Genomic DNA, 26,171 nt, shown 5'->3' on the forward strand with positions numbered 1-26,171 from the left:
AAATATAACTGAATACATTCTATTAAAAATAATTGCAAAGTAAAAGTTATTATTTTTCGAGGAAAAAGGGGAATTTTTTATCTTAACTTTTTGTTTCCCAATTGTTAAACAAGACATATAAGCCAAGATACTCTTTAGCTTCAAAATGCTACAACTCTAGATATAAATTGTTGTATTCAATTAGAAATAAGATGGCTTGGCCAGGTACAGTGGCTCACGGCTTTAATCCTAGAACTTTGGGAGGCTGAGGCAGGTGGATTGCCTGAGCTCAGGAGTTCGAGACCAGCCTGGGCAACGTGGTGAAACCCCGTCTCTACTAAAAATACAAAAAATTAGCTGGGCATGGTGATGGCATGCGCCTGTAATCCCAGCTACTCAGGAAGCTAAAGCATGGGAATTGCTTGAACCCAGGAGGCAGAGGTTGCAGTGAGCCGAGATCACGCCACTGCACTCCAGTCTGGGTGACAGAGTGAGACTATGTCCTCCCTCAACAAAAAAGAAAAGAAAGAAACAAGATGGCTCATGTTTGCCACATGATGCATTTACTCAGTTGCAAGCATAAATTGTACTGAAAAAGTAAGTGTGCAAGAAATGTCACAATACCTTTTATAAATACAAATGAATCTGACACTAAGCTCTCATTCCATTGGGTTGACGGGAAATTCAGTCTCACTTTTTACTGGGATTCTCCTCCCTCCACTCCTCCCCTCCCCAGGTCTTGGAAAGGTCAAGAGTATTTAATGTGGAGTGAGGTATTTCCTGTTATCATAGATTTGGTGATCCCATTATCTAAACCCACAGAATCTCTTGAAGGGAGCCTTTGCTGAGAACAAGGATTTTGGACAAGCATCCCTTTGGAGTCATTGCCAATTCTCATCGCTGAGAAGGCAGAGAACTTTGGTAGTGAAACTTCCAAGCCCCCCAAACAACCTCTGTTTTTAATCTGGGGACTAACGTCTAATCCATCTACTTACCTCAGGGGCTTTCCTCTTTCCTCCTTCTCTGGTATCATCTGGCATAATTTCCTTAATAAATCTAGATTTTCAGAAACAAACAATGGTAACTGTTCCTTAGACAACTTTAGATTTTAAACCTGGATAACTTTTTAAAACAGGTTAGAAAGAAAGTTACAGGCAGAATTAAATACAAATAATAACTCAATAAATTATTCTTCCATTGTAATTTTTAAAAATGATATATAATTCAGAATTTTGTACAATATTGATGTTGCTGTAGCAAGCACAGATGTCATAGATAAGTTTTCAAAGAAATATAAATTAGTAAAACCCAAAGGACTTAGAAATTAGGTTTTGTTACTGTTAAAATAACCTGCATTAGGGAAAACTTGAGTGTTAACTTTCTTCTGACTGCTACTTCTCTGAATGGTTTTGCTACATTTATTTTATTCATGAAGTGTGATTTTGTTTTGAACATCTTAAAATGGTAAGAATGATTATGACTTTATAATATTGATTTATTCCTCTGGTTCTCATCATTTTCTTACAAAATTAGAGTATTTCAGTGCTTAAGATGTGGAGAGAAAATCCCAAATCATCTTAAATAGGGTCGTTTTTACTCTATTTATCTTTATTGGAGAGACTTTCAAGGTTTATCCTGGAGAATCTATTAAACCTCTTATCACAACACATTCATTATCAAATAAGTTATTTGATTTTAGCTCTCTTCTTTCTAATTTCGTGCAAATATAGCAGAGCAGACTACTCTGGCTTTGTCAGCCCCTTTTCACATGTTTGTACTTATTCAATGCGGGAAGCCAAGATATATTTGACCTCAGTTACCTTTGTCTTCTACAAGCTTTCCCACAAAACCTCTGGTTTTACTGCTGTACCCACCTCCCTTTTTTTGTACTCAATGTTTACATAAATTCCTCTTCCAAACCAGTTTATACGACAGTTTCTAATTTGCTGCAACATGAAAATTGGAGAACAAAGAGCTTAATGCCAAATGTTCAAGTTATTTAGAATTTCTGTATGTCAACACCAAGAAGGATAAACCAGTTCTCAGACCAAGTGTTGCCAAGTCAGATCATCAGCACCTGTGCATTATGATAGATATATTTCTAATATAGTCTTGGAAACATTTTAGCATTATTATAACTGGAGGACTGGGGGAAATTGTGTTTGTATGTGAAACTATAGTTCAAGCAATGAGATTCCTCTGTATCAAAAACAGTTTCTCTAAATATCTGGTGCAATGTCCATTTCATAGTTTATGTTTAATAAACTACAGAGATGCTCCAATTATAGTGGAATTAAGAAACTGATCTGCACCAATTCTTATTTAGACCTATGCTAACCTCTTCATTTTCTTAATCAGAATTAGCCCTTTTATTTTAACTGAGTTTATTAGGTACCTTTGTTTACAGATTCACCTCTCATTTCTTCCTTTAAGGAGTTTTGCTTATTCAGTACTCCTGCCAAGAACTGCTTCTGAAGTTGTTGGCTTTTTGACTTTTCACATTCTTTCTAAATTCATCTCCTTCATTTTTATCTATTGAACTATGAGTAATAACTCATCCTATGAGTTCCAACTGAAGTTCTGTCTCCATGAGACATCTCTTCATTATCTCAGTTGTTTCTGTCCCCTCTGAATTCATACAGCATTTTGGTTCCTCTTCTACACACTTTGAATTTGTAGTTTTTTGAATAAAAGTAATGTCTCCCTGACTAGATTCTAAGAGTCTTAGTGAGCAAGAGAGTCTGTTGTGTATTTTGGAATAGATACTATTCCAATTTCAGAAACATAGTAGTCATTCAATATTTATTTGTTGAATGAGTGGTAAAGGCTACATATAGCTATCTCTTTGAAGGCTATTTCTCATCTAACAGTAGCCCCCATCACATTATCAAACAAAAAAAATTAGAGTAATTGAACACTAACCATTGCAAAACAGGTTTCTACTTTTCCTTGCTTCAGCTGCTTTTCTGCTTATCTGTATTCTCTTGACCCTGACTTCCTCTTTTTCATATTATTCCCACCTGATGCAAGAAGTATGGAAAATCAAGGGCAAGAAGTCAATGTCTTAGTATTAAGATCAGTCAGGATTTTTCTACTTGCTAGTCTCCTACATCAAGCTACTTACATATCTGCATTCCTGACTCTTGCTTTCCCTGGCCTTTAATTGCTAGTGCTGTCTTCCACCTCAATGGGCATTATTAATTTTCATCTCTCTCTTGACAACAGAGGGTAATTGACCCCAAGGCTGTTTTGTGGGCTCCTATCCTTCCCCAAGACTTTTTTTAAAGCATATGTCTTCCACCCAGCCTTATACTTACCCCTGCCTCCCCTGACAAGTCATGTATTGCTGCTTCTACTTCAAAATAAACCAATGGGTGAGGGTGAAATGTTGAGACAAGGATTGAGAAGGAAGGATCAGTTATAAAAATGGGAATTAAACTTTAAAACATATTATATAGGTGATATCACTAGGCTCAAAGAGACGATGCAGTAACTTGCCCAATGGCACTCAAGTGGCAGAAAGGTGAATTGAGCTCCCTGTACACTTAGTAATTAGATAGAGAAAAATTGTTGAACAAGTAGAAATGATTTTAACTCAACAATATTAACTAAGTTGCTAGGTATTTCTAATTTTTATAGGAGTAGCTGAGATGATTGTCTTCAGCTGAGATTATGGAAAGGGACACTGGGACTGGTTAAACATGTCACAGTGGTAATGTCTACATGTCTTCTCAGAAATGTTTCCGGAACATATGTTGTCCAGGGGAAAGAGAAGAGCCTTCACTGGTAAAGTTTAGGGGGTCTTATGAGAACTTGTGCGATATGCACAGATATTTTTTTTAAATCTCAAAACTATTGTTTCTTCTGCAGGAGATTGGGTTTTATCTGAAGATCATAGGTCTTCAGTGTTGTGGGTGGTAAATCTTCCAGGAAGTTTGTGTGTCTAATCATAGAAATGTGCCATTTAATCATCCTTTCTTTGTGCTTTGGCACAACTACCAAATTTCAAGATGAATGGGGCATATTTTTAGGAGGGTCAAGGGGAAACTTTCCTGTAGTCATATATAGGCAAGTGGGCAGATGGTTTATTATATGGATGTCATGATGGGTATTATTTGCTATGATATGTTATAGCAAAGGCTTTCGAGACAAACTGCCATCAACCAAATGTTAGAAAAGCTTGCTTTTCATGTTTGTTCCCTTTGATTTTCTTAGTGTTGACAGTGAGTTTACAGTGCTGACTTCACTGTTGCTAGCATATAATTTTCTTGTTCAATACTAAATTTCATTGGGTAGAAGAAAGCCAAGTGGAAAGAATTCCATTTGCATGTGTAAAATGATTTACAATCCAAAAGAGAGAATTATTTAAGAAATACTATTTCTTTTACTATTTTCTGCAACCTGGCAAGTTAGGAAAGGCAGAAAAAGCTACTTTATCTTACGTATCATGTCTAAAACACTAAAAGCAATGGCAACAAAAGCCAAAATTGACAAATGGGATCTAATTAAACTAAAGGGCTTCTGCACAGCAAAAGAAACTACCATCAGGGTGAACAGGCAACCTACAGAAGGGGAGAAAATTTTTGCAATCTACTCATCTGCCAAAGGACTAATATCCAGAATCTACAAAGAACTCAAACAAATTTACAAGAAAAAAACAAACAACCCCATCAAAAAGTGGGTGAAGGATATGAACAGACACTTCTCAAAAGAAGACATTTATGCAGCCAACAGACACATGAAAAAATGCTCATCATCACTGGCCATCAGAGAAATACAAATCAAAACCAAAATGAGATACCATCTCACACCAGTTAGAATGGCAATCATTAAAAAGTCAGGAAACAAGAGGTGCTAGAAAGGATGTGGAGAAATAGGAACACTTTTACACTGTTGGTGGGACTGTAAACTAGTTCAACCATTGTGGAAGTCAGTGTGGTGATTCCTCAAGGATCTGGAACTAGAAATACCATTTGACCCAGCCATCCCATTACTGGGTATACACCCAAAGGATTATAAATCATGCTGCTATAAAGACACATACACACGTATGTTTATTGCAGCACTATTCACAATAGCAAAGACTTGGAACCAACCCAGATGTCCATCAATGATAGACTGGATTAAGAAAATGTGGCACATATACACCATGGAATACTGTGCAGCCATGAAAAAGGATGAGTTCATGTCCTTTGTAGGGACATGGATGAAGCTGGGAACCATCATTCTCAGCAAACTATCACAAGGACAAAAAACCAAACACTGCGTGTTCTCACTCATAGGTGGGAATTGAACAATGAGAACACTTGGACACAGGAAGGGGAACATCACACACCGGGGACTGTTGTGGGGTGGGGGGAGGGTGTAGGGATAGCATTAGGAGATATACCTAATGCTAAATGATGAGTTAATGGGTGCAGCACACCAACATGGTACATGTACACATATGTAACAAACCTGCACGTTGTGCACATGTACCCTGAAACTTAAAGTATAATAATAAAAAAAAAAAAACAGAAAAAAAAAATGAAACTGAAGCCTAGACAATTATATGATCTGACTAAGATAACAGATCATGTGAGACAACCAGGACAGGAACCATACTACCCATGAAGACTTCTTAACTCCTTCCTACTTCTACTAGACTATAAGCTCCATTAGGACAGAAATCTTATCTCTAATTTTTTCCATATAGTACCGTCAGCTCTGATTTTTATAATTGTTTGTTGAATAAATAAATTCTCCCCAACTATAATATAATTAACCATTCATATTTGTTTCAAATAAAATATTTTCCTTCATTCTTCCCTCCCTTTCTCTCTCCTTTCCTCTCTCCATTCTTTCTGTTTTTCCTGTTTCCTCTCCCCTTTTTTATTAGTCCGTTTTCACACTGCTGATAAAGACATACCTGAGACTGGGCAATTTACAAAAGAAAGACATTTATTGGACTTAAAGTTCCATGTGGCTGGGGAGACCTCACAATCATGGCAAAAGGGGAAAGGCATATCTCACATGGCAGCAGACAAGGGAAGAGCTTGTGCAGGGAAACTCCTGTTTTTAAAAACCATCAGATCCATGAGGCTTATTCACTACCACAAGAACAGCTTAGGAAAGACCTTCCGCCATGATTTAATTACCTCCCACCAGGTCCCTCCCACAAGGTGTGTGAATTCAAGATGAATTTGGGTGGAGACACAGCCAAATCACATCATTCCACCTCTAGCCCCTCCAAAATCTCATGTCTTCACATTTAAAAACCAATCGTGCCTCTCAGCAGTCCCCCAAAGTCTTAACTCATTTCAACATTAGCTCAAAAGTCTATAGCCCAAAGGCTCATTTGAGACAAGGCAAGTCCCTTCCACCTATGAGCCTGTAAAATCACACCTGTAATCCCAGCACTTTGGGATGCTGTGGTGGGTGGATCAATGGAGGTCAGGAATTCATGACCAGCGTGGCCAACATGGCAAAACCCCATCTCTACTAAAAATACAAAAATTAGCTGGGCATGGTGGCACATCCCTGTAATCTCAGCTACTCAGGAGGCTGAGACAGGAGAATCGCTTGAACCCAGGAGGCGGAGGTTGCAGTGAGCCGAGGTAATGCCACTGCACGCCAGCCTGGGTGACAGAGCAAGACTCCTATCTCAAAAAAAAAAAACAAAAAAACCAAAAAAACAAAAAAAACTCAAAAGCAAGTTAGTTACTTCTTACATACAATGGAGATACGGGTATTAGGTAAATACAGCCGTTCAAAATGGGAGAAATTGGCCAAAACAAAGGAGGGCACAAACCCCTGCAAGTCCAAAATCCAGTGGGGCAGTCAAATCTTAAAGCTCCAAAGTGATCTCCTTTGACTCCATGTCTCACATCCAGGTCTTGCTGATGAAAAGGTGGGTTCCCATGGTCTTAGGCAGCTCTGCCCAGGTTTTGCAGGGTATAGCCTCCCTCCCAGCTGCTTTCTCAGGCTGGTGTTGAGTGTCTGCAGCTTTTCCAGGTGCACAGTGCAAGCTGTCAGTGGATCCACCATTCTGTGTTCTGGAGGATGGTGGCCCTCTTCTCACAGCTCCACTAGGCAGTGCCCCAGTGGGGACTCTGTGTGTGGGCCCCCACCCCACATTTCCCTTCTTCACTGTTCCAGCAGAGGTTCTCTGTGAGTGCCCTGCTTATGCAGCAATCTTCTTCCTAGATATCTAGGTGTTTCTATACATCCTCTGAAACCTAGACAGTGGTTTCCAAACCTCAATTCTTGACTTCTGTGCACCCACAGGCTCCACACTACATAAAAGCTGCCAAGGCTTGGTGCTTACACCCTCTGATGACACAGCCTAAGCTGTACCTTGACCCCTTTTAGTCACAGCTGGAGCAGCTGGGACACAGGGCACCAAGTCCCTAGACTGCACACAGCACAGGGACCCTGAGCCCAGCCCGTGAATCCAATTTTTCCTCCTAGGTCTCCATGCCTGTGATGGGAGGGGCTGATGCAAAAGTCTCTGACATACCCTGGAGACATTTTCCCCATTGTCTTGGTGATTAACATTCAGCTCCTTGGTTACTTATGCAAATTTCTGCAGCCGGCTTGAATTTCTCCTCAGAAAATAGGATTTTCTTTTCTATTGCATTGTCAGGCTGCAATTTTTCTGAACTTTTATGCTCTGTTTCCCTTTTAAAACTGAATGCCTTTAACAGCACCCAAGTCACATCTTGAATCCTTTGCTGCTTAGAAATTTCTTCTGCCAGATACCCTAAATCATCTCTCTTAAGTTCAAAGTTCCACATATCTCTAGGGCAGAGGCAAAATGCTGCCAGTCTCTTTGCTGAAACATAACAAGCATCACTTTTGCTCCAGTTCTCAAGTTCCTCATTTCCATATGAGGGTACCTCAGCCTGGACTTTATTGTCCATATCACTACCAGCATTTTGGCAAAGCCATTCAACAGGTCTCTAGGAAGTTCCAAACTTTCCCACATTTTCCTATCTCCTTCTGAGCCCTCCAAACTGTTCCAACCCCTGCCTGTTACCCAGTTCCAAAGTTGCCTCCAAATTTTCAGGTATCTTTTCAGCAGCATCCCACTCTACTGGTACCAATTTACTGTATTAGTCCATTTTCACACTGCTGATAAAGACATACCCGAGGCCGGGCAATTTACAAAAGAAGGAGGTTTATTAAACTTACAGTTCCACATGGCTGGGGAGGCCTCACCATCATGGTGGAAGGTGAAAGACATGTCTCACATGGTAGCAGACAAGAGAAGAGAGCTTGTGCAGGGAAACTCCAGTTCTTAAAACCATCAGATCTCATGAGATTTATTCACTATCATGAGAACAGCATGGGAAAGACCTGCCCCCATGATTTAATTACCTCCCACAGGGTCCCTCCCATAACAGGTGGGAATTCAAGATGAGATTTGGATGGGGACATCACCAAACCATATCACCTTTCTTTCTCTTTTTTTAAGAACACATGATCTCAATTATTTCTGAATGCCAAAATGCTAGGACAGTGCCACATATCAAACACACTTAAAGTTTATTGAACGAGGGAACAAAGAAATGGAGTCCCATGTCCACCATCCTTTACACTGGATGGTACTATCTCCTGCAAACATCCAATTCCTAATGAGCTACATTTATTTAATAACTGTGTCTCCTTCTGTGAAACATGCTACAACAAATTTCACACCTCTTTATTAAGATATAACATAGATCATGTGAAGGTGAATGTTACTCTACCAGCGACAGGGAAAAGATCATTGAGGAGGACTGTCCTCAGTGCTGCCCAGCAACTTTGGTTCCTCTTTTTGGGGTTGCTGCAGCTTGTATTACCTTTCCTGCAGATCATCTGAAGTAGCCCCAAAAGAGTTAAATAAACTGTTCATTCTGTGCCTGTAATACTTGCTAAAGAACTACTCAAAAGACAAGAGGAGCCATGACAAACAGTTGAAATCTTATTTAGGAAAGTAATTATGACTCACCTTATTGGTAATTGTTAAGAATTGGAACAATCTTCCTTTTGACATTTATTCTTCCTCTGAGTTCCTAAGGTAATTTATTGTCTGTAACACTCATCTGGCACTTATTTGCTGCTTTAAAAGTTATTTAACTTTTCCTGCTTTTTCTCTTCACAACTATAATTTAGTTAGAAGCAGAACAAGTATGCTACCCAATGGAGGAAATGAAGTAAGGTGAAAAAAAGAAAGGATTTGGGGTCACGTGTGGCATTTAATCTTACCTTCTTTCATTACCAGCTGCTGGAATTTAGGCAAGTTATTTTTTTCGAAGTTGCAATAACAATAATCCTACGAGATTGTTGTGGGATTAAATGATGAATTGTAAAATGTTAAAAAAAAAAAAAACCCTAAAGATGGAAGTGCATTTTTAAATATCAAGCTCTTGAGAGGGGGGTGTGTGTGTGTGTGTGTGTGTGTGTGTGTGTGTGAATTTCCCTAGAAGTGGCAACGGCTTTGGAATAGTGAGGAAGGGAAGTGTGCCCCTCCTGTGAATTGAATCAGAGAAACTGTGGTAGTCAAGTATCTGTGTTGTCATGGTACCTAGTCCATGTGGAAAAGGAATGGATCAATAAGTGGCACAAATTCAGGGGGAGGTAAAGATGTATCTTTCTACGTGTATAGATCAGGGTCCAATAATACCCTTCTTAGAGAAAATACTGCTAATGTCAGATCAGTAACAGGTCAGCCCACGGCAGCTCTGCTGGTGGTCACTGTGGTAGGCTCCATCATGGGAGAGGAGAAGAAACTTTGAAAGAAATCTGAGAAGGAGGTGGTGACATGAAGAAGCAGTCTTGGGGACAGACAGAGTACAGTGATTTTAGTAGAGCCTAGGGTTAGCATAATGGCAAAAAAAAAATCCCTAAAAATAAACAAATGTTTGAAGCCACCTACCTGTTAATTTAAGAAAGTATTTGGCTGCAACCAACAGAAAACATGACCAAGAATAACTTTGAATGCTAATTTTTTTTTTTTTTGCATGGTCACAATTCTAAAATGGACAGTCAAGGATTGGTGCCATTGTTCAAAATGCCATGAGAGAACTTGCTATTTTCTATCTTTCCACCTAGATATTCTTTTTGACCTTTATCCTTATGGTTTTAAATGGATGATGTACCTGCAAATTTCACGTTAAGATTCTGCAAAGGTGGAAAGTAGAAAAGCCAAAGTCATTCTTTTCTTGAGGAGTTATTATTTTATTCAAGAAGGAAAGCCCCTTCCAGAGATATTCAGTTACTTGAAGAATTGTACAGGACTATCATATGACTACCTTGACTATAAAAGCAAAATTAAATGTTTGCATTTCCAGGCTCTCTAAAAGAAGATAGCAAGAGGGAAACTGGTGGTTTTTAGTGGGCAGGTTACCACGTTTGGCACACAGCCCAAACATTAGCAATCTACATAGCACAATAGGAGAAAGAACTTGGTGGGAAGTGGTATGGGTCAAGACAGGGCTGTCTTCATTGTGCTGGTTTGGAACACAGAATTAAAAAAAAACAAAACAAACAAAAAACCCCAAATAGTTCCATTACCACTAGAGATGGATTCCCTGCACTTGTCTATTGCTTTGCTGATTAATCATTCTATAGATGCTGTCTTCCTACTTATACGGTTAAATATCAGCTATAAGGCATAAACATACTGATCATAGTACTTGATACAAAGTAAGAGTTCAAAACAAATCAGCTTTATTCATCTCTATTTTTTGTATCCCTGATCCCCTTTTCTGCTCAGTGTACTTTTGATGGCTAAGAACAGAGGCACACTAAATTAACTTAAGGAAAAGTGAGGGTAGTCGTCTTTTCTCTCTGCCCCTTTTTCTCTTTCTCTCTGTTTGACTTTGGACAGCTTTCTCTATGCATGGAGTCTTCACAGGTTTGGATCAGTGTGGCAAAGCACCATAGACTGAATGGCATATAAACAACAACAATTTATTTGTCACAGTTCTAGAAACTGGAAGTCTGAGCTCAGGGTGCTAGAATATTTGGATTCTAGTAAGGGCCTGCTTTTGGTTGCAGACTGCCAAGTTCTAGTGTGTCCTCACACAGTGGAACATAGCGCTCTCTGAGATATCTCTTAAGGGGTGCAAAACCCATTTATGATAGATTCGCCCTCTTGAGATAATCACTCCTCAAAGGCCCCGCTTCCTGATATATCACATTGAGGGTTAGGATTTCAACATATGGATTTGGGGAAGGATACAAACCTTCAGTCCAAAACATGTAGATAATATTGGTTTCCAATCAGGTCCCCATTGCACAACTTTTTCTTTGACCAAATTAAAATTCTATCAATAAAGTGAAGGTAGTATATACTCTTTCTTCTTCACATGTGATAATATATTATTTTTATAAGTATAAAGATTCATCCAAATATGTGTCACATGTGCTAGTTGTCTACTACTACTCATTCTTCTTTTTCTCCTTAATAATAACTTGTAGTTTTAGCTGGGCATATTGTCAATGATGTAAAAGTCTACACATCCCCTTATCCATTGCAACCAATGCCCAGCCATGGGACAAAATTTTGGCCTATGAGTTATAAATTAATGTATTGTGTGTGACTTTTGGGAAAATCTACTTAAAGGAAAGAGGTAAGCCATTTGAGACCTGGAATAACAACATGGTACTTGGCGTTATGGCAGCCATCTTGGACTAAAAGGATAAGGGTTTACCTAAGGGATATGGGAGAGAAACCTGGCAAGGATCAGGGAGGGCATCTGAGGAAACTGTGCAGCTGCTATACTAGTTCATATTCATAAAATTAAAAGGTATTGTTATTTAAGTCCAGCTGGAAATTCTCATTACTAATCAAATTGACAGCCTAATAAGTAGTACAGAAATTATAGGATGGTCAGCATCTATACTCTAAAGCTGGAGAATTTTTATCTGAGGCAGGAGCAGCTGGTACCATTGCATCTGATGTTGATAGTGATGAGTGGTGTATAATGACAGTGTAAGACAAGATGCTCCAGCACAGTGAAAAGAAATACTCTAAATGTGAATCCCTTGGCACAAAAATAAGAACTTAAAAACTCAACCTTTATGGCTGAGTGAAAAGAAGGCAAAAATCCTGGCCTGTCATTAATGCTAGAGATGAACCATAAACTTGGGATTATATTGCATGTTGGATACTTTATTTTTAGGGATGTATATCTAGCATCATCACCATCATTTTTGAAGTAACATATAATTTAGCAAAGATTGAATTCATATCTTTCTTATTCATTAAGACTTTCATGATTTAAATATGCATTTTGCATAAAACACTTTGATGTCCTAGAAATACTTTTATTTTTAAATTCTCTAAAGCTTTATATCTTAAAAAAAAGGAAACAGGGATTTTTCTAGGAAAAAAATAAGTAAAAGTTTTAACATTTTGCAACATGATATTTAAATGAGTTTTAAATGCAGCAAAACATTATTTCATTTTTAATTGAACTGATGTATTCTTCAACTACTGACATTTAAGTTTTTGCATCTTCATATATCTAGGGACTTTCTTTATATTTACATGAACACAAGGTAGTTATTAAATGCATATTTAAGGACATAAGAAAAGGTTATATTTGTGAAAATACTTAAATCATTTTTCATAAGCCCCTTCACTCCTGAGCACCTAGATTAAACTGGGAACATTTCAATGCTTCATAATTTAAAGGAAATGATTTGGGATGGAGGAGTCCATGACTGATACCCTTTTTGAACCCCCCTTTACCCTCCTTGAAACTTCAGCATAGTGCTAGCAATAATAACTGCAGAGTATTACTTATTAAAAGAAGTATAAACGTTTTACTGCCAATGTTCTAGAAAATGATTTGTTATCATTCAGAGATTTTATACATATATGAAATAAAATTTATGTGCATACAAATATACAAAATTTTATAAGTATATAAATATAAGTATGTAAATTTTTATATATTTTATAAATTCAGTAAGTTATACATTTTTATATATTTATATATTTTATGAATTTATATGATATATACATATATATATTTTTAACGTGATACAGCCCCCCTGTTCTCTCTTAACCAATGCATAGCTCTAATTTTGTCTAAACGAAATGATTTGGGAGGGAGGAGTCCATGACCGATACCCTTTTTGTATCAGAGGTTACAAAATAAGATACTTTATTCAGTTATTCCACACTAAATTCTTATTATTGGATCTCAACTACTGAGGAATAGGCTGGCATCACTTTATATGTTATAAACTGTGGATTTGTGACTATTTTTAAAAAATCTTGCTTTACTCTAAATTCCCTAGCAACAGTCATTCTATTTTGTATGCTGCTGTATCCTCAGCAAGTAGAATATTATCTAGTTCATTGTGAGTGCTCAATAAATATTTGTTAAATAAATTAATAAGGCAATTGGATATTTTGAGTTGGAAATAAAAGAAATCCATGCCAAACTAAAATACAAAAGGGGTTGGAGCAAAGAATCCAACCAAGTGAACAGAAGGAAGACTGTGAGTGGGCCCCAGGCAGGGTTAATTCTAGGCTTCTATAGCACTGGAAGGTGATTATAGTTAGCAATAGTGTATTATATAGTTTCAAATAGCTAGAAGGAGAATATTGAATGTTCCCAACACAAAGAAATGATAAATGTCTGAGATTATGAATATGCTAATTGCCATGACCTGATCAGTACATGTTATATGTGTGGAAACATCACTGTGTACCCAATGAATATGTACACTAACTATAGGTCAATTTAAAAAATAAAGTGAAGCAAAGTGGCCTGAGCCTGTAGTTCTAGCTACTTTGGAGGCTGAGACAGGAGGATCCTTTGAGGCCAGGATTTCAAGGCTGTAGTGTACTATGATCATGCCTATGAATAGCCACTAATTTCTAGCCTGGGAAACATAGTGAGACCTAGTCTCTATATAATAATAATTATTATATTGATATAATTATTAATAAATTTTTATATTATTGTCTCACTAATATATATTATATTAGTACTTGTGAAAGTACTAATAATTATTATTATTAACAATCTGAGTGTCACAGATACTGACCAATCAGTATGGTTGCATACCCAATCAGATTAGAGCTGAGCCATAAACACTTAGTGCAGCCATTGTGAAAATTAATTAGCCCAAGCTTCAGGAATGACTGGAAATACAGCTTTAGATGCTGTTGGCAGTGTTTCCATCTCTTGACATTTCTTTAACTTTGTTTTTTATTTTCCTCATACTGGAGTGGCTTAATCCCTATGGCCACTGACAGCACAAGAAGCTTTCTTACAAAAACGATTGTTAGACTAATATTCTTACTTTGTTTTACCAAAAAATGCAAGAGAAGGAAGACAGTATTATTGAGCAGATTAAATAATAATGTCCATTACACTAGGTTTGCCATCAAAATTTTGGTAATGTGTTTCCCCCAAATATAAAAACTCTTAAGAGAGAACACCTAAGAATCCAAATATTTGTTTTATGCATAGTTTATTTTGGTAGAGGCAAATCTCATGGCAATATCCATTTGTTCCTCTGCATTTCCCAGCCTGCTTTGCAGTTATGTTAGAAACATGTAACTAGTCTGGATCAGTAGATTATATATGGATGTGCCTGTGTGACTCAGGGCATCATTAAAAGCTAGTGCACGTTCTTCATCTCTCTTGTACCTGGCCACAGAGATTTTGGAGTCCATGTGTATAGTTTCAGTTTGGAGTAAGATGACCTGTTCTATATTAGTCAACATTAGACTGTACAAAGGTAACAAACTTCTACTTAAGCCCCTGAATTTTTTTTTTCTATTGTGACAACTAGCATTAATCACCCTGATAAATCTTTTTCTAATGTCGCTTGCTAGATAAAATGAAGACTTTGGATTTAGTGAATTTAGATTAAAATCAAAGTTATGCCATTTACTGTGATGTAACTTGGACCAGTCTTTTGGTTTCTCTGAACCTCAGTTTTCTGATCAGTAAGATGTGGATGCTAATGCTGCCTATCTTATAAGGTTGTTGTAGGCATTAAATAAAATAATGTGTAGAAAACACTTATCTTGGTGCCTGGTATAATAATAGCTAGGATTTTCATGGATCAGGCATGGGGAGGTAAATTCTTTATTTATATTAACACGTATAACCCTCAAAACAGCCTTACGTTCTGGGCATTATCATTATTGTCCTCATTTTAATTCAAGCACAATAAGGTTGTATGACTTGTCTTAGATCATCTCATAAAAATTTGACGCTAAGCAGTTTGGTGTCATAGTTGACCCTGAAAATTACTGCCTTTTACAGAACATTTTATAATTAAGTAATTTAACTCTTTTCACTCACAGTACTCTGACAACGAGTGTGTGGGTTTCTTTTTTTACTTCAACAAATTATCCAACTCTTCAGATAGTAACTGGGTGTCCCAGAATTCAATTCAATTTAAGGTTGACATTAATGACCTGGAGTGGGCACAGACCCCGCAGGTTAAGGGTTCAGTCCTACAAGACTGCTCCCACTTCAAACACCAGTCACAAGTCCCAGGTTTCCATCTATATTTCTGACCAAAATGCTGTAAATTAGGGATTCCAATGACCCTCTCCTCATGTTCAGTAATTTGCTAGAATGGCTTGCAAAACACAAGGAAACACTTTACTTATATTTATCAGTTTATTATAAAGGATTCAACTCAAGGAGCTAAATGAAAAAAAAAATGCATAAAGGAAGGTATGGGCTGGGGGTGGTGCAGAGCTTTTGTGCCTTCTCTGTGGGCACCATTCACCCAGCACCTCAATGTTTTCATCAGTCTGGAAGCTCTGAGAACCTTGTCATTTACTGGTTTTAATGGAGGTTTCATTATGCAAGCACGATTAATTAAATCATGGTTCATGGTGATTAACTAAATTCCAGTTTCTTGTCCCTTTCCAGAGGTCAGGAGGTGGTGCTGAAAGCCCCATTCCTCTAATCCGTCCTTGGTCTTTCTGATTACTAGCCTTCATGCTGAAGCTATCTAGGAGCCTCCAGCTACCAGTCATATCACTAGCATTCAAGACAATCATCACCTGGGAGATTCCAAGGATTCTAGGAACTGTGTGCCAGGAACTGGGGAAAAACCAACAACAAATATTTGTTTTTTATTAATATCGCTATAATATTACTTAAATTTTGGCAATAGTAGAAGTATAGTGAGGAAAATACTTCTGTAATAAACTCTGCATTAAAATCTTGTTTCTAGCATGTACTAATCAAGTAACAGTTGAGTAAATTAATCAAACTATTTAGCCTTAGCCTCATCATTTGAAAATGCCTAACATCAGAATGGTACTTATCTTAGATGGCTATTTTGAGGAATCAATGAGGTTATGCATGTTATATATATAAAAAGCATCAGGAACAATAAATATTAACAGTGGATATTGGATCCCTTCCTGTGGTTATTCTTTGATTTGTGCAGTAAGAACACAGAATGTGTTTGCTCCTCCTGGAAGAATCAGTCACATTAAGAAAAAGTAGTGTATGTCTTTTTACTCATTAACTGTATACATATTAAAAGATTCCTTTATTATCATTTCCACCAGAATTCTTCCTCCACTGATGTTGTTGCATGTCTAAGGAACCATTTAGTTACCTTAAATAGTCAGCAGAGACACAATTTTTTTTTTTTTAAATAAGCCTGACATAATGCAAAGGAGGGAGCTTGCCCTGATGGATGAGTGGCTCTTAGTAAAGAGCCTCTCATCTTTCTTTCCTCTGTGTTCTTGTTCTCTTACACACAACTTTCTTTATAAGTTATGATACTTTAGTGCAAATGAACTACATAGAAATAAGAATCAGAACTCTAGAAGTGATGTTCTAGATTATCTGGCCTTATATCATTTAAAGAGGGGAAAGCAAAGGTCCAGCAACTTGTGAGTTGCCTAACAGAAGATGGTTAATTAGCATGATGGTAAACACCTGGTCTCCCATAGCCCGGTGTTCTCTTTGGAACCAAATTTTCTCTTGTATAGTTAGCTATTTTAAATGCTTTTTCAGGGTAAATATGCATATAAATAATGGTACTTGGAGATATTTTAAAGATCAGAGACTTGTCTATTTATTTATTTATTTAAGTTCACAGGGGCCCATATGAATTCCTCTTAGACATTAGTTCAAAATACTGTCAAAATGCATTAAATGTCTAAAAACATTTTACTGAAACCTGAATGTACATGTAATATGAGGCTAAATAAATGATTGCCTACATCTCTCAGGGAGGCTGGAAAGATATCCATTCTGATATCCAGTCCCATATCTTCACTTTCTTAGTAGACATCTTTACCAAGTAGATGTCTTGGTTTTGATGGCACCCAGAGTTAATAGGTCTAAATTAGAATTCTCTTTTATTCCCTAACAGCTTCCCTTTGATCTGTCCTGTCTTCCTTATATCTGTCAACAATATCATCATTTCTCTAGCTACCCCAGCTGGAAACATTAATTCTAACTTTCATGTCTTTCTCCTTCAGCCACATTTAATCAACCAATATATTCAACTACCTTTTATAATCAATCCTGAATTTTTATATTATGTTAGCAATATTCTTACTAGATTTACTGGCCTCAGTAATATTGCCTTTCTTGAAAGCATCTGAAAATGGTCTTCCAGTTGAACTTTGTCCTCATTAATAATTACAAAACTATCAGTCGCCTCTTGCTTTTAAAAGAAATTCAGAACTTGAAAATAATCTTCTAGAACATGGCCCCAAGTTCCCGACTTATCTTTCTAATTTTGCTTTTTTGTTTGTTACTGATCTTTTACGCCCAACAAATTATTTTACTGATAGTCCTTGAAAGCTGTGATATATTCCCAGCTCTGGACTCTTGTTCATATTTGTTATTCCGGGAAGATATTCCTCATCCTTCTCTTCTGTCCTATTCTTGAGATTCAACTTTTAAATAATTCTTCTTCTTCTTCTTCTCTTCTGTCCTATTCTTGAGATTCAACTTTTAAATAACTCTTCTTCTTCTTCTCTCTTCTTTCTTCTTTCTTCTTTCTTCTTTCTTCTTTCTCCTTCTCCTTCTCCTTCTTCTTCTCTTCTTCTTCTTCTTTTAACAAAGTCTCACTCTTGTCCCCAGGCGGGAGTGCAATGGCACAATCTTGGAATCTTGGTTCACTGCAACCTCTGCCAGCTGGGTTCAAGCGATTCTCCTGCCTCAGCCTCCTACGTACCTGGGATTACAGGCGCCTGCCACCACACCCTGCTAATTTTTGTATTTTTAGTAGAGATAGGGTTTCACCATGTTGGCCAGGCTTGTCTCAAACCCCTGCCCTCAGGTGATCCACCCGCCTTGGCTTCTCAAAGTGCTGGGATTACAGGCGTGAGCCACTGCGCCTGGCCAAATTCTGCCTCGTCTAAAAAACTTTCCCCAGTGGCTCCAGGACACATGAGCTCTCTTTCCTTTGAATCACTTTGGTATGGCTGCTGTGTTCTACGTATTTAGCACTTATGTACTTATTTTGATATTTTAAAAGTATCTTGATTACTCATCAGACAACTAGCCCGTCAATTTCTCATGGGCCAGGTCTTTGAAACAGCTACTCTTTCAAATGTAGGATCCTGTCTATAGTAGGTGCTACAAAATATCTATTGACCTTTTTATAAAACAAAAGCCCCATGAATCATAATTAATTAAACTAAAAGAATAAGAGGTTCTGCACGAAAATATAGAAGACTTTAGAGAGCAAGACAATTGTAAATCAAAAGTACCATTTTATTTCAACATGTATTGAGAATCTAGAATTTACTGGCCACTTTGCTGGTTACTGAGGACAGAGAGATAAATTAGACACAGTCCTTGATATAAATGAAAGAAGAGAAGAAGGAGAAAGCTTCTAAACATGAACCTGAGTTTGTTTGGGAGTGGAGATGGGTGGCAGAGTGAGGTCACGTGAGGGTTTTGGCAGAGAGGTAGAGGATATTTTCCTTTATAAGGTAGTCATCCGAGGTTTTATTTGGTTTCAACGTGGAGTAAAATGATGCAGTGTGAGGGTGCTATATGCATCTTTATCTAGCTCTGGGCTGTGCCTGCAGTTGATGGCAGCAGGCCTAGTTTTCCATTGTTTATAATAACAAATGATTTTAAATGAATAAAAATCCCCTAAGTTCTGTTGATAATAATAATAAGGATAACAAACAAATAAAATTATCATTAGGTTTGTTGCACTTGCCCATCTGCAACTATAGCCACATTTCAGCATTTTATTGCTTAATTTAGAAATAGGTAACCTCAGCTGCCAAAAACAATTGAGAATGTCAAATGTTGGGGTACCAAACATAGCATACGGGCTGTAGCTGTGCATCCCAGAGAATGACCTTAGTTGCTTTGCTCCTTTTCACTGCCTGAGAGTTAAAGGTCTCCTGCAACTTATGGCAGTGAATAATTTATCTGCAGTTAAGAAAAGTTTATTCATTGTATGTATTTGTTGCTTTAATAAAGTTATAAAAATCATTCAAGTATAAAATTTCAAGAGCAAATTTATCACATTGATGGAGGCAAATATTTAATATCAATGTTGACTGATTAAGCAAATAATAAGAATAACAACATACTGATATCATGATCATTGTGTCTTGCAATACAGACATAAACTTCCATAGTGAATACAGAAATAAAACTTCTATAATACAGACAACCAAATTCATGGAATTCTAGGACTCTTCTAATACCTGTGAGAGAATTAAGATATTATTAAGCCATAGTTTCCTTTCTACTTCAGCTGAGGTTATCGTCTTGGTTTTCTTTGCTGACTTTCCCCTCACCTATACTTGTCCTTAATGTTGTTCTATCCAAGATTTTGTTGCTAGTTCTCTGCTCCTCTTGCTAGGTGATCACATTCAGTATCTAGGCTTTAAATGCCACATATTTGCCAATGATATCCAAATTTATATTTCCAGCTCTGACTTTATCACTGAACTTTAGGTTTATATTTACAACTGCATCCCAGACATCTCCAGCAGAATCCAAGATTTCTTTTATCCAGAATCATTCTTCCCTCAAGTACCACTCTCAACAAAATGGCTTGAGCCACCTAAAAGATAGCTTGAATTTCTTTCATTTGAACTTATTCTTCACAAGTGCTGTAAGTACCCTGAATCGGCTCATTTTCCTCCATCCCTACTGCTATAATTCTAGTCATGCCACCACTGTCTCTCATCTGAGATCCTGCCATGGCCTTTTACCAGTTCTTTCTGTTTTCTCCCCGGCCTATCTACAGTTCATTCTTTACACAGTTGCCAACAGTAGGTTTTAAAAATGCTTATGAAATCATATCATTTGCTTGCTTAGAGTTCTTAGATGGTTTTTGTTTATACTTAAATTATAAACTTCTTACCGTGGCCCAGAAGTCCTTCTATGATGCAGGCCCTACTTTCTGCTCCCTTCACCTTGCCTCCTTCCTACCCCCAATAAACTATGCTGCAGGCACACTGGTCTTCTTTCTGTTCCTGGGATATACCAAACCTATTCTTGCTTTATGGTACCTTTATATTTGCTCTCTGCCTGGAAACCCTTACCCCTTGACTCCATTTTCATGACTGGCTTCTTCTAGGTATTCAGGGATCAGCACAGATGCTACCCTATCCATGAGAACTTTTCTGACCATCTACTCTTATGTGGTCCCATTCCTCTCAGTCTTTATCTTTACTCCATTTAATTTTCCTCATGGGATTTGATATCACTCTGTTTATTAATAACTAACCTATTATTAATTTGTCTGTCTTTTCCCATCTAAAATAATTTTTTCATAGCCTTTTTTGCATTATAGCCCATCTAGGAAATGGCAGTAGAATTTATTCTCATTATTTGTTGTAATATATCCTATAAAGTCATTGTGAACACTGAATTAGCAAATACCGACCCATTGCTCATGGAGGAAATGCTGAGTCAGGTTTTTACAAGCCTCTGGTCAAAAATTCTCATCAGCTCATCGATGTATAACTTTATTCTAGTCATGCCATTCTAATTTCTGTTTAAAGACACTTTAAGAAATATATATTGGTCATTCATTACCACTGAGCTCATGGCCAGCAACACTATAACTCATGTCTGAATAAAGTTTATCTCATACCCGGTGTTTTGTTAAGCTCTGTAAGGCATATCACGGCCTTCTTGCAGTTAGGAACATTAGACAGAACTTTGGTGCTGTGCTTGGGAGTAACACTAAACAGGAAACACACCAAAAAATGGGCAAAAATGTGAAAGACATGACACTAAATAGACTTCTTGCTTGTAAGACAGAAAGGACACTTGCTTATAGTATGAGAGCTGTGATAAGAATGCAGATTGCCATCTTGTTCAGACTCAGCCTGGAAAGTACATGTCAGAGAAACCAAAATAGTCACCTCTCTGTGCATGTGTGTAAACTCCTGTGAAAACATTGTGAATATTGGTTCTGGGGTTACAAATAAGTTTTGACAAGTAGGTAAATTAGCAAATATGGAATTAGAGAATAATGAGAATTGACCGTCTTTGTAGCACACACAGGGATAAATGGACTAGTGGCTTGCATGCTTAATAAACACCAGATAGTGATGTCCAGTCTAGTACACAATTGGATGTGTAACTCTAGATTTCAATGATCCAGAAAATTCAGACCCCATCTCAATCACCAAAAGAGATGAGGGGATTGATATCTTGGTACAGCTCTAGTTCATTGATTTACCCCAACTCAAAAGGAAAGACTTTCTCTAGAGTGTTATCCTCAGGAGACGTTGCCTTCACTATTGTTATCCTATCGCCTAGGACAAAGACTGGCACATAATACTTATTGAACAATAAAATTGGGTTGAATTCTCATTCTTTGATGCTGAAACAAAAATAAGAAATGTATACAGAAAGAACATTTTTGTGTACATATCTGTGCATTTATTTGTATTGCACCTTTTGGAAGAATTGAGATATCTTAGAATAAAATTATTGACATTATAAATCAAAAGTCCTTAATACTAAATGATAGACAAAAGTGAAGTAACAAAAGGAATAGTCAGGAAGAGGAAATTTTATCTGGTGATCTGTCTGTCTATTTAATCTTCCTGTAATCTATCTATCAATATAGCAGACTGGTCAATATTAAATCAATTTCTCTTATATTAACACCATGATGGATCTCTTTGTTTTGAAGCTTAAGTGTAAGAAATGCTTCTCACTTTGGGGGGCTGAGGCAAGTGGATCACGAGGTCAGGAGATATAGACCATCCTGGCTAACACGGTGAAACCCCGTCTCTACTAAAAATACCAAAAAAAAAAAAAATTAGCAGGGCATGGTGGTGAGTGCCTGTAGTCCCAGCTACTTGGGAGGCTGAGGAAGGAGAATGGCGTGAACCCTGGAGGTAGAGCTTGCAGTGAGCCGAGATCGTGCCATTGCACTCCAGCCTGGGCGACAGAGCGAGACTCCATCTCAAAAAAAAAAAAAAAAAAAAGCTTCTATTTTAATAAATTTATTTATTTATTCTGTTCTATACAAATTCTTTTATTTATTTTTGATAAATTCATGCTTCTATGAAGCATGCTGCTTCACATTACTTTGAAAAGAGGAAAAATACTGAGACTCCTGGTAGTTAGAGAAAAGAAGGAAATATGATAGACTGAATAGCTTTCGTTTTTTTTGGTAGAAGTAAATATCCTGTTTATAATGAAAGTGTTTTCTCTGAGTGAAATTTGCTTTTAGAATCTTTAAATAAGGAAACCTCAGCAAGTTACAAAAAATTGAGGGAAAATGCTAAAATATATTGAATTTTATTAAGTGCCACATAATTTGCTGAATAACCTTTAATTTCTCCCATTCCTTTTTGAATTTTTACCATAAATCTGTGAAATATGCACTAGTATCATGTATTGGTAATGAAAGGGTAAAGGATTCTAGGTATATCTTCACTAGCCTTTACTTACTATTGAAAAAATAGTGTTAAGTCTCAGATCTTTTCAGTTCTGTCAGAAGCCTGAGTGATATAGTCAAAGCATATAGCTTATTGGACTTTGTTAAACTATAGGGTTAAAGCTTTAAAATGATTTCTAGTATTTTTCCAAGGAAAACACTCTTCTATCTGTCCATGCCAGGCAGCAGCAGAAATAGTTTCATTGGTGCTAAGCCTGCGTTAAGGAGACTAATGACATTGGAAGTTATCTTCATAAGAAGGGTGAGACCTCGCCATTCAGAATTGGTGTCAACTTGAGTGGGTGATTCTAAAATATCACTCCATTGAAAGCAGATGATTCATGAACGTCCTGAAAAGCAGTTCGGAATCCTTTTCATCCAGCTCTCTTTTAAAGGCTGTTAAATTTTGCCGTCATTGATATGCTGCTGAGCTGACCATGCTGAGGTACATGTGTCCTAGGGTAAAATTGAAATCGAAGTCGACATGACATGAGAAACTTGGTACTGATGTGCCAGGGAGCCTGCAAAAAAAAAAAAAAAAAAGGAATTATTTTCTGTTATCGGAATGTCAGAGACACAGAGCTTGGTTGATTGAATGGCTGTTCTGAGTAAAATAGAATTCTCTGTATGTTTAGAATTTCTTCACTTCTTCATTTCCTATCTGAGAGAATTTCCAGGAGCCAGATATGAAACCCAATGACAGGAAACCCCAGGAGGCCTGAAATAAGATAGGATTTACAGTGGTGGCAGATAGCTACCCTCCGTTTTGGAATGCAGTGAAAGCGTGGTGCAGCACAAAAGAGCATGGACTCTGGAGCATTGCAGTCTTGGGGTTGAATCTTAAATCTGTCAGCTTTGGGCAAGTTATCTGAGCCTCAGTTTTTTCATCTATAAAATGGAGATTGCAAAGACTTATGTGAGTCTGAAAAAATAGATTGTTTTTCTTGCTCTCACACTCCACTCAACACGCTTCTGACACTAGATGTGGGAGAGAGGTCTCCATACATACCAAGCAGTTCTCCAGTGGACAACAGCTGGGTTGCCCTATAGTTCAATTCAATTCTGACACCATCTACCTGGAGAGAACATCAGATCTCACAGGTTAAAGATTCAATTCCACACGATTGCCTTCACTTCAGATGTCAATTGTAAGCCCCAATTTGTGACCTGTGTTTTTGACTAACTAGGTATAAATCAGGGTTCCAATGACTCCTTCCTTGGGTTCAATTAATTTGTTGGAGTGGCTCACAGAACTCAGGGAAACATTTTACTTATGTTTACTCACTTAATATAAATTATACAATAAAGTATATAGATGAACGTCCCAATGAAAGAAACACATAGGACAAGGTATGTGAGAAGGCACATGGAGCTTCCATGCCCTATGGAAGTGCACCACCCTTCAGGTACCTCCATGTGTTCAGCAATTCAGAAGTTCCCTGAATCCTGTTCTGTTAGGTTTTTATGGAGTCTTCATTAAGTAGGCATAATTGATTAAGTCACTGGACATTGGTGATCAACTCAACATTTAGTCCCTTTTCACTCCACAAAGGTCAGGGGGTGGGACTGAAAGTTCCAAACTTCTCATCACACAGTTGGTTCCCCTGGCAACCAGCCCTCATCCTAAAGCTGCCCAGGAGCACACCAAAAGTTCTCTCATTAGAACACAAGATGCTCTTATCACTCAGAAAACTCCAAGGGATTTAGGAACTCTGTGTCAGATGCTCCTGTCACTCAGGAAATTACATAGGTGTTATGAGCTCTGTGGCAGGAACTGAGGTCAAAGACCAAATATTAAAACAAAAAATTATCCTAGTGCCCCTATCTATAAGAGTTTTAAGAGCTCTGTGTCTGGAACTGGGAGCAGAGACCAAATGTATATTTCTTCTTACATCACAAAAAATTATCCTAGTGCCCCTATCTATAAGAGCTTTAAAAGCTCTGTGTCTGGAACCAGGAACAGAGACCAAATATATATTTCTTCTTATATTACAGGAAGGGTCTTTAGTCTCCATCACATCACAGGCATTCAACCAATGCTAGTGAAATACCATCTTCCTCGTGAAAAAGTCTGGACGAATTACCAATGGGCACAGCTTTCCTCTCGAAAGGCTTGACATTGTTCTATTACATGGCTGCTTACTGTACTCTGAACAACTGGTTCTCAAATGTGGCTACACATTTGAACTCCTTGAGGAATTTTAGAAACTGTCGATACCTGGGCCTCACCTCTAAGGAATTTGATTTAATTATTCTGAGGTATGGCCCCAAAATAAGAAATTTTTAAAAGCTCACCAGATGATTCTGATATATAGCCCAGATTGATGAGCAGAGGTCTGAAAGGTTGTAATAGGGGATGCTCTCCTTATCATTTATTCCTTTTCTTATCAAAGTTGTGCATCCAAAGGGTCATGGTATTTTGACTTCTCTCTCATTTACACTTCTACCAAGCTCCTACTTATGTCCTCTCTAGCCAAAAATCACTGGGTAGGGCAATTGGTCCAGTGTTTTTTGGAGGGACTTGCTAAGGTTCCAAGAATTATGCTCTGTTTCATGCTTAGTGCAGGTAGTAAGTCAGGGTTCAGGCAAAATAAAGGATATACAGCACCTTTAAATGCCAAACAGGTTTAACAAAAAGAGACACTGAAGTGAGACTGGAGATTTGGGGAATAAAGAAAATTAACTGAAAGCAAAACAAATGAAAAGTTATGTTATGAGATTACCATAAATATGTCAAAACTGATATTTGCCTAAGAAAATGATCAGGTAAATGGGAAAAGAAGTATGGACATTGAAGTATTAACAAGATGTGTGTGTGTGTGTGTGTGTGTGTGTGTGTGTGTGTGAAATAAAGTGGTCAAAGACAATATACAGTTGATTATCCAGAGGCATATTAAAAGTTACAGATTTTCCCTGAACACTATAAAAAGGTAGCGCATTCATGAAAAAAGTTGTCATGACTCGGTGAGTCATCGACACATTGGCAGGTGGCTCAAATTTGGAATTCATAGTAACCAATTGACTCCACAGGGTGCTTACTCCAATGCAAAAATGCTATTATCCTTTGACTGACAGAAGGAGAGCTCACAAGTTCCTTCTCTCTTTGGATTTGTCTGATTGATATTGAAAACTGGGGAGGTGCTCAAGTTGAGGGCCATAAGATGCCTAAAGATCATAAGGAAAAGACAAGAGAAGACCTTTCAAGACAAAGGCATTGAATTAAAGATGAATGTCACAATGGCCAGCTAGCTTTCCCCAATATCACCTTATAATATTTCTTCTATAACCATCAGAAAATTTTGGTTAAAAGCAGGCTTGTAAATTGA

The sequence above is a fragment of the Pongo abelii genome, chromosome 2, assembly GCF_028885655.2.
Source record: "Pongo abelii isolate AG06213 chromosome 2, NHGRI_mPonAbe1-v2.0_pri, whole genome shotgun sequence".
Classification (NCBI taxonomy): Eukaryota; Metazoa; Chordata; class Mammalia; order Primates; family Hominidae; genus Pongo; species Pongo abelii.